This window comes from Schistocerca americana, chromosome X, assembly GCF_021461395.2.
Source record: "Schistocerca americana isolate TAMUIC-IGC-003095 chromosome X, iqSchAmer2.1, whole genome shotgun sequence".
NCBI classification, from domain to species: domain Eukaryota; kingdom Metazoa; phylum Arthropoda; class Insecta; order Orthoptera; family Acrididae; genus Schistocerca; species Schistocerca americana.
The window spans coordinates 845,512,784-845,523,554 of NC_060130.1; the positions used below are offsets into that span (position 1 = coordinate 845,512,784).

The following is a 10,771-nucleotide window of genomic DNA, read 5'->3' on the forward strand; positions in this document are numbered from 1 at the left end:
TCAGTTTTTACGTCACACACGTGCTTTACACACTTTATATATTGTTGGAGCTGCTGACATGCTGCTAATGAAAACTTTTATTTAGCTAGAAACATTAGCGATCTTAAGATGGGCACGGATGCACCAAAGCGGTTATAGTTCTAAAATAACAGCATATTGGTTGCGTTGTTCTCCAACGATCATTAACAGCCTCGGATTTCACAACATCCTGCGGGGATAAAATAACATTAACACATTTATTTGCAAAATTTAGTAGCTGAAACATGAGAAATAAATTACTTTGGTAATGCTATAAGCCCTTCAGTAGTGCTGTAATGGTTCTATTTCTGAATTGTCCTCTATACAATCTGATTCACTTACTAACAGTTATGATACAGCGCCTGCCGCTGTGGTCGAGCGGTTCTAGGCGCTTTAGTCCGGAACCGCGCTGCTGCTACTGTCGCAGGCTCGAATCCCGCCTCGGGCATGGATGTGTGTGATGTCCTTAGGTTAGTTAGGTTTAAGTAGTTTCTAAGTCCAGGGGACTCATGACTTCAGACGTTAAGTCCCATAGTGCTTAGAGCCATTTGAACCATTTTTGATAGAGACAATGGTTCACTGTTAAGTAGCGTCGTGCTACATCGATGTATTCTCACAGAAAGTTTTCCGAGAGCTGGGGGCGGAGCTAGATGTAAGGCGTCTTAAAGGGATTTGCCGACAGAATACTTGAACGAGGTGAGTGATGCCAAGACAACGTTCTCTGATTGCGTACGTGCTGCCACCCATCGGTGACGGCGTGCGTTGGAGAGAGTCGGTCGGCGGAAACAACGGCGATGTCGGAAATAAGACTGACAGAAACTCCAAAGAGGCAAAGTATGAATAGCTTGAGGAGAAGCATAAAGATTCAGTAAAGATGCATGATTATAGGAAAGGTAGACACCACATACGGGAAAATTAGAAAAACTTTCCGATATAAGGGAAGCAGCCGCGAGAACATCTAAGTCTTTGATGGCAAATCAGTACTGAACTAAATAAGGAAGGGTAAATGGAAGAAGGGATATGTAGCAGATCCATATAATAGAAAGAAACTTGACGGCACTTTTCTAAGAAGAGAAGAGGAAGTTGATGAAGCTGCATCGGGTAATGCGACAAGAATTTTACGAAGCACTGAAAAACCTAACTTGAAACAAGGTACTAGGAGGAGACAACTTTTCTTCAGAATTATTAAGATCCTTGCAATCAAAAATCGTGACAAAAGTACCTCCTTTTGCTTTGCAGTTTATATATAGGACAAACGAAAGTTCCTCAAACTCAAAGAAGGATATAATAATTCAATAGGTGTATTACCGAACTATCAGTTTATTAAGACGTGGTTGTAAAATAGTAACACTATATACAGAAGGGTGGAACGACTGATAAAAGCAAAATCTGAGTGAAGATTAGTTTGGATTCTGTACAAACATAGAAACATGAAAAACAATACTGCCCGTACGACCTATCATAGAAGTTAGCACAGTATTTGTTGATTTATAAAGTAATGCTGACGGAAGTGTTACTGTTGGTGAGTTGTGGTGTTCTGGCCGAAAACTGGTTTGATGCATCTCTCCTATCTATCCTGTTTACGCCTCTTCATCTCTGATAACCGCTGAAACCCACTTGAACTTGCTTTCTGTATTCGTCTCTTGGCCTCCCTCTACGATTTTTCAAGCTGTAGTCACTTTCACTCCTTTGTCGCGGGGAAATTAAGAAATCGAGATGTGAGGATTATCGTTGAAATTATTCTCAAGTAAGACACGAGCACGAACACAAACACGCAAAACACAACATAGACCTACTCACACTGATGCATGTCATTGTAGTATTTCGGATATCAGAAAGATTCTTGATTTTTTTCAGTTTATTTTCTTACTTTTTATTTTCGCCGTTTATTTCAACACTGTAGACTTTTCTGAAATAGTGTCATATGTGACACCCTACAAGACGTCGAGCATTATGAAGAAGCTGGGTCGGAATTCACTGAAGTTTTTGCGAAAACCACGAGGACCTACAATGAGAGGACCGGTATATGAAACCAGTTCATTCCGAGTACGAATCCTATGTCTCAAAAGTGTATAAAATTGCTTGAGGGTAAAAGACTCTTTGCTGTTACCTACAAGCATCAGAAACACACTAAGGTGACAAAATTCATGGGATATCGCCCAATATCGTTTCGGACCTCGTTTTTCTCGGCGTAGTGCAGCAACTGGACGTGGCATGGACTCAAAAAGTCGTTGGAAGTCCCTTGCAGAAATAGTAAGCCATGTTACCACTACAACCATCCGTAACCGAGAAGGTGTTGCCGATGTAGGATTTTGTACACGAACTGGTCTCTAGTTTATGTCTAATAAATGTTCGATGAGATTAATGTCGGGCGATATGGGTGACCAAATCATTTGCTCGAACTGTCCAGAATGTTCATCAAACCAATCGTGAACAATTGTGCCCCGATGACATGGCGCTTTGCAATCCACAAAAATTATGTCGTTGTTTGGGAACATGAAGTCCATGAATGGCTGCAAATTGTCTCCAAGTAGCCGAACACAACCATTTACAGTCAATGATCGGATTCAGACGAACTAGAGGATCCAGCTCATTCCTTGCCCTTACCACCATGGAGCCACCACCAGCTTGCATACTCCCTTGTTGACAACTTGGGGCCATGGCTTCATGGGGTCTGCACCACTCTCGAGCCCTATCACTAGACATACCAACTGGAATCGGGTTTCGTCTGACAAGGCCACGGTTTTCCAGCTGTCTAGGGTCCAATCGATACAGTCATGAGCCCAGGTGAGAAGCTGCAGGCGATGTCGTGTTGTTAGCAAAGGCACTCGCCTCTTTCGTCTGCTGCCACAGCCCATTAACACCAAATTTCGCGGCACTGTCCTAACGGATACGTTTGTCGTACGTCCTACATTGATTTCTGTTGTTATTTCACGCAGTGTTGCTTGTCTGTTGGTCGCTGTTCTCGGTCGTTAAGTGAAGGCCGTCTGCCACTGCGTCATATGTGGTGAGAGATTGTGCCTGAAATCTGATATCCTCGGCCCACTTGTCACGCTGTGGATCTCAAAATATTGAATTTCCTAATGGTTTCCGGAATGGAATGCCCCATGTGTCTAACTCCAACTACCATTCTGCATTCAAAGCTTGTTAATTACCGACGTGCGGCCATAAACACGTCGAAAACCTTCTCACACGAATCACCTCAGAACAAATGACAGCGCCACCAATGAGCCGTCATTTTACACCTTGTGCACGCGATACTACAACCATCTTTTTATGTGCATGTTGCTATTCATTGATTTCTGTCACCCAGTATAGTTGCTCAAAGGACAGAAAGTATTATACCGAAGGATATGAGACAAACGCTAAGAAAGAGCAGGAATATCATTGGGTGATCTTACTGAGTGACATGAACGAAACTGACGTGTAGCCCGCATCTCGTGGTCGTGCGGTAGCGTTCTCGCTTCCCACGCCCGGGTTCCCGGGTTCGGTTCCCGGCGGGGTCAGGGATTTTCTCTGCCTCGTGATGGCTGGGTGTTGTGTGATGTCCTTAGGTTAGTTAGGTTTAAGGAGTTCTAAGTTCTAGGGGACTGATGACCATAGATGTTAAGTCCCATAGTGCTCAGAGCCATTTGAACCATTTTTTTAAACTGACGTAACCAGTTATTTAGATGACGTATTAAAGAGGGAATGTAGGCATCTGCCTTGGAAATGTTTCTTTTCAAGCATTTCATATTTAGAAGTTAAGTATTATTACGTTACCGGGAACCGTATTCTTTGCCAGTAACTCGTAATTTTCAGAGTACGTTGCTCGATTCGAAGGATTAACGGTACGAGTCCCGGTATGATCATCCCGATTTCAGGGTAAACATCATACATCCAAATTTCTTTTTATACTCTTAAAAGTATCTCATGTGTGACCCGAATTTGTCTGAATACTGGCCAGTTCGTGGACGTTTCAGTGTCCTTGGTTAACAAAGACGACTGTATCATGACATTATGTTACGCGACGTCCAAATTTTCCCTGCATACAGATTTTAGTACCTTCTTTATAAACGTCAAATCTCTACAACAAACTGGTCCGTGCGTGAGCTAAGCTTGCAAAGTTTATTTGGATTTGAGGATGACATTTCTCCATTGTCTTCTGAAATTGCCGTCACGCAGCTGGAAGTAGACACGCGAAATGTGTCAAACCTTAGTCGATTGTTTTTTGTCGGAACAGGTCTTTTATAAATCAAAAGAATAACGGGGAAAGCAAGAGCGTTTTATCACATCCTATAGGTCGGAAACCGTCAGTATTGGTCTTAGTAGCTAATTACATCTGAAAATTTTGATAAATCTTTAACCGCCTGAATTTTGAGAAATCTTTAACAGCCCGATGTGGCTACTGCTAGCATTTGTCTTGGTGCTTGTTACCTTCTTCCCAGTTTCCCCATAATAAACAGTTATTACTTTATGGAACCATAAGACATACATTAAACGTTATAATGCAGGAAAGAAACGTTTATTAAACTTTACAAAGTAGTGGCCTCGCCTTAGCTGCTGTATGGTAGCGAATTTCGGGCCCTAAAATCAGACCAATTGCGAGAAATCGAACCATCAGAGGTGCATTTCCTCTTTTTTGTAGAGGGATATTCATTACTGGACCATAAAAGAAACATTGACATTAGACAGGAATTAAATATAGAAGCCATTACAACTTGAACTGAGTAATACAAACTGAATTGGAATAATAATGTCCAAAGAAAGCCTAACAACAGCATTGTTAAAATTATAATATTACGTAGCCCAGTAGGAAAGAGACACGATGGACGTCCATTAAAGAGATCTACGTCTTCATACTTACTCCGCGAGTCACCATAAGGTGCATGGTGGTGGATACCTTTCTTCTTTCACTTGCAAATGGAGCGAAGGAAAACCAGTTGCCTATATGCCTACGTACGAACCTGATTTCTCTTACCTTGCATTCATGGCCCTTACGCGAAATATGTGTTGGCGGCATTAGAATCGTTCTGCAATCACCTACATTCGTCAGTTATCTTATTTCTCTCAATAGCGTTTCGTGAAACGAGCGCCGTTTTCCGTACAGGGATTCCCGTTTGAGTTTACGAAGCTTCTCCGTAATATAACGATATAAAAAACAACCACGTGCATAAAATTCATGACCATAGCATTTTGCTGTATGCATCGTATTGTCGACACTCCCAAATAATGCGATATGTACATCCTTCTGAAGAAGGGCACTAAGTGCCCGTAACGGGTGAAGATATTAAATTTCTTTTATGCAAATAGTTGCTTATTATTTCGTTATATACGATTACAGTTGTAGAGTTGATGATCGAACCTAGCGTTAACAAATCTCGCAGCACACCTCTGAATTGCTTCGATGTCCTCCTTGAATTCGTGAATCCGAACTCGTGGGTGGAGCGTGGAGGGGGGGGGGGGGGGGAGGAAGGGGGGAGGCAGATGGGAAGGGAAGAGGGAGAGGATGAAGATCCTAAACACTCTAGCAGCACTCAAGAATGGGTCCACTATTAGTTTATACGTGATCTCCTTTACAGATGAGCTACAGTTTCCTAAACCAGTAAACTAAAGTCAACCATTTGCCTTCAAAACTACCGAGGTTACGTGCTCGTTCCATTTCATAACGCTATGCAACGTTACGCCTAGATATTTAGTAGACTTGACTGTGTCAAGCAGCACGTCACTGGCATTTTATTCGAGCATTACGGGATTTTTATCTCCAACTCATCTGCATTAACTTACATTTTCCTATATTTAGAGCATGCCGCCATTCATCGCACCAAATAGAATACCTGTCTAAGTCATCACGTATTCTACAACAGTCATTCAACAACGACGCATTCCCGTACACTACAGCGTCGCAAATATTCGCAGACTGCCTTTCATCCTATCCGTCAGATCACTGACGTACTTACGGAACAAGATTGGTTCTATCACACTTCCCTGGGACACGCCTGACGATGCGTTTGTCTCTGAAGAACACTTGTCGTCGAGAACAACGTACTGGATTCTATTAATTAAGAGAAGATGACGTGAACAATGATGAGGCGGAACAGGCGAAAACGGATATTTCTTGAAGACTACAGTGATGATGATGACCTTTTGCAGCAGAGCTGTTTCTGGGAACGGTTTTGAGAAGGCCTTAAACAGGACAGAATTCTATTATTACCTGCAGTGGTGGTAAATAATGTCTTCTCCTCTCAAGTATAAAAAAATCTGCTTGGACCCATAATATGCGTAGTGTATCTGGAAGAGTGTTTGATGTTCACTTCCGTTTTCCTAAAAGATTTGCGTAGATAAATTAACAGTTATTATTTCCCGAAGTGTTTTCTTAAAACTTGACACAGTTCAGAAAAGAAAGAAGATTCAACGAATGTTTGAATTACTTTTATTACTGCACTTACATTAACACCCTCTTAGAAATACACTGCAGCAACAGGATCCCACAATAATACTGGATTTATTCTGCAGCATTAAATTACAACAATATTTGTAGATAATAGTAGTTTTGTTTTGGGCAGAGGTACGAAATGAGTAAACTTAAATAATACTTATATTTTTTTTAGCGAGCATTACGACTTTATACTAGCACACTGAAAGCATTTGTAGCCATCGTACTTTATGACACATTATTTGAATGGCAATTCAAAGTATTAATCGAGCTCATTTCAAAAATATGTTTGAAAAAATTGGATTCTAACTGCATCGAATGAGTACATGTATCTACCAATTACGCACTTACGTTGTTTTTGTTGTAGTCTGTAGTGCGAAGACCTGTTTGATACAGCTCTCCAAGCCCCTTGATCTTCAAATAACTACTGCAATCTACATCCATTGGAACCTGCTTACTGTATTCATTTCTTGCTCTTCCTCTACAATTTTCACTCCTCACACTTTCCTGCAATACTGAACTGACAATAGGAATGTGTCTTATCAGTCGGTCACTTCTTTTGGTCAAGTTGTGCCACAGCCTTTCTCCTCAGTTCTATTCAGTACCTCCTCATTCGTTACGCTATCTACCCATCTAATCTTCAGCATTCTGCTGTAGTGCCACATTTCAAAAGCTTCTATTCTCTTCTATTCTCTAAACTGTTTATCGTCCACGTTTCACTTCTGTACAAGGCTACACTCCAGATAAATACTTTCAGAAAACACTTCAAAACATTTGAATTTATATTAAATGTTAGCAGGTTTCTTCTTCTTCAGAAACGATTTCCTTGTAATTGACAGTCGACATTTTACATTATTTCTACTTCGATCCTCATCAGTTACTTTACTGCTAACACATCAAAACTCATCTATTATGTTAAGTGTCTCATTTTCTAATCTAATTCTTTCATCATTATCTGATTTAATTCGATTACATTCCATTATCATTTAGAAAATGTTGAGAGACTCCAATAAAATTAATGAGACCATACAGTCACGAATTATTTAAATATCACATAATAGTGGTTGATAAATTAAAAATAAATTGACATCAAAACATATACATACCGAGCGAGGTGGCGCAGTGGTTAGGACAGTGGACTCGCATTCGGGAGAGCGACGGTTCAATCCCGCATCCGACCATTCTGATTTAGGTTTTCCGCGATTTCCCTAAATCGCTCCAGGCAAATGCTGGGATGATTCCTTTGAAAAGGCACGGCCGACTTCCTTCCCCGTCCTTCCCTAATCCGATGAGACCGATGACCACGCTGTCTGGTCTCTTCCCCCCACAACCCAACCCCCAAAACATATACATCATCCTAAAATATACTTTCACAGAATATGGATGTTACTTGAGAATCATTAGCTCAAAATCTATAATGGAGTGTTACCTTTCTGAGCTCAAAGTCTTCTTTACTATTTATTGATGCCAAAGCACCAACCTCCTGACATATTTTGCATATCTGCGCTCAGTAATATCTTACGGCATAATTTTCTGGGGTAACTTAGACGGAAAGTATTGATTGCATATATGTGAGCAGTAAGAATAAAATGTGGTGCTCAACCACGGACGTCGTGTGGATACACCTTCAAGGAGTTAGGTATTTCCACTGCGCCGTCTCAGTACAAATAATCGCTAATCAAATTCGTCATAAGAAATCCTTCACAGTTTGAGAAGAACAGTGATGTCTATACCTACAAGACTAGAGGGAAAAATGAACTTCATTACCCATTATTAAAGCTGCCAGTGGCTCAGAAAGATGATCAACATGCTGCAACAAAAAGTTTTGATCGATTTCCGAATAACACAAAATTTCTGACAGGTAGTTTAACAAGTTTTAATTTTAATTTAAAATCATTTCTCGTGAACAATTTCTTCTATTCCATTGACGAATCTCTACTTAAAAGCTGTTAGCCAGGAAAATCATTACATGTAGCTGCATGAGTAGGACTAAAAATAATAATGTGTACATTAATGTAAACACTAATCCTATAAACTAACTCGTTTCACATCGTTTCAATCATGTCAATCCAAAAAGGTAACGTGCAGTGTGTGAAATGTGTGGCTGGTGAGAGATAGGAATGAACAATATAATATCAGTTTGGCATAATCAGATAACTGTTTTGCAAGTGTTTATACAAAGAACAACATTGGATATATGTATTAACCACTGTGAAACTATTTCAATAAGTAATTATATTTCTGTATGTATCAATTAGTTAACTATTAACTATGGTTTCTCTTTGTGTTAAGCTGAAATATACACTAAAAATGACCTGTGGATGAATAAATAACTAAGCACCTAATATTGTTGATGGTGATATATCTGTCAGATGGAGACGCTAAGCTTGACACTCTCGTAATTAATACTCTAGAGAAGTAGACTATGTGCTTGCATTGAGTTTCACCCTCTCTTCTATCATTACCCACAATAACGCTGAAGGGACACTGAACGCCACACACTCATCGTATTCATTTCCACAATATGCTTATACGTGCTGCTCATCGAAGACAAGACGAAGGAAGGCTAGGATAAGGGATACCTCGCTTTATCACTGCGCTCAGTAATGAACGTAAGAATTCACTCATTTGGAAAACAGGCAAAGAAAGACGTACCTATGAATCTTCAGCTTTTCCGGTGCACTGTCAGCTGATAAGAGTCGGGCTCACGTTCTGGGAACATGTATAAATTTCAAAGATTAAAAAGTTAACTGGTTCCATAATAAGGCACTAAGAGAGAAGCGTAGTATACAGCGATACACCCGCCCATATTGTACCGGATTTCTGAGTGTAACGTAACGAGAATTAAAAGTCCTCTCAGTGAAGAGGCAGTACACTGGTATTGCAGCTTCACATGTGGTGACTGGTTTGAATATTAAAGAGACTGCCTTAGAGTTTCCTTCTTATTTTATCTGGTACAACGTTGTGTATATCCTGTCAACTACTTATTTCCAGTTTCTTCACCTAGTGCCGAGGAGGGCATTAATAACTATAAACTGCTGGAAACGGACTCTACTTTGTGAATATTTTCCCAATATCAGACTGTACTAAATAATAAAAACTTGTGCAATAACTCAATCCTCCGATATTCACTATGGCACAAGTAGTGAAAACTCTAGACGGTTACACTTAACCAAGAGTACTTGTGTGCGTTACAAGTGCAATGTTGACCATGTCAGCTTCTCACAAGCCAAGTTAGGGCGGTTGCGGGCAGACATGTTTCCTAACTATGCTACACTGTGTCAACATCGTCGGCTCCCATGTATGCACGTCAGTCCCCCACATCAGAGGATCAAGTACATGTCATCTCATCAACATCGCAACGCAAGGTCTCACCTATTATCTTAGCTGTGCCCATCGATAAAACGAAAACATTCACGAGTTCCTTCACTGCTGCTGTTGTCCGCCTCTGGAACAAGTTGTCTCGCATTCTGCGCACTATTCAGTATGCTCTTCCATTTAAGAAAAAGCTGAAACACTGTCTTTTCTCAGCTTCCTTAAGTTTTTCTAAAAATCAACGCACGTGAACAGTTATTTTCTATGTGAAGCAGTAAAGCAAATGCCTCTATCTTTGGCCAGTTATCCTTCTTTCTGTTTCCTTTCAGACTCAGTCACGCCACTGTCTTTGATTCTGTCTTAATGACTAGCTTTTGTACCATTTTCTCCCCATCTGTTATGACCATTGCTGACGGTACACTCAAGCCAAAGCTAAAGCTGAAGCTCGACCTCTGCCAGTGCCGTCATTCGGTTACGGTGAGGTGGAGCGTGTGCCAGCACACGGCTCTCCCAGCCGTTGTCGGCTTTGCAGAGCCTGGAGTCGCTACTTATTACTCAAACAATTCCTCTGTTGGCATCACGAGGTTGAGTGCACCATGGTCCAGTCCTGTTACCAAAGAAAAATCCCTGACAGAACCGGAAATCGAACCAAGGGCCATGCTAGTCTTCTCTGTATCGTTCCAGTTTTGGTATACGTACCTCTGAAGCGAGTACAAACTGACCTACAGAGGCGGCCTTCAGATTAGACCTCCCCTATTGTAAGCTGTATTTGTTAATATAAACTCTGTGGTTTTTCTACTATCGCTGGTAATGTGTTCACAGTCTATGTTGTATCCCAAACGAAATGTAAGTCCTTTTCTAACAATGTTACAACGCACATAATGTAAAATATGTGGAAGGCCTAATTAGGTGTAAGCCAGAATCTGATGGCCATAATGTTGCCAGGATAAAGAAATCAATATACAAATAAGTAAAAATGAATGAAGAAATGGTTTGCACGGGCACCAAGTACATATCTCTATT

At 40.7% G+C, this 10,771-nt stretch overlaps 1 pseudogene; it reads right to left on the bottom strand.

The window, feature by feature from the left end:
* Positions 1-10,397: 10,397 nt before the first annotated feature.
* LOC124557499 lies at positions 10,398-10,462 on the bottom strand (annotated as a pseudogene).
* Positions 10,463-10,771: the final 309 nt, after the last annotated feature.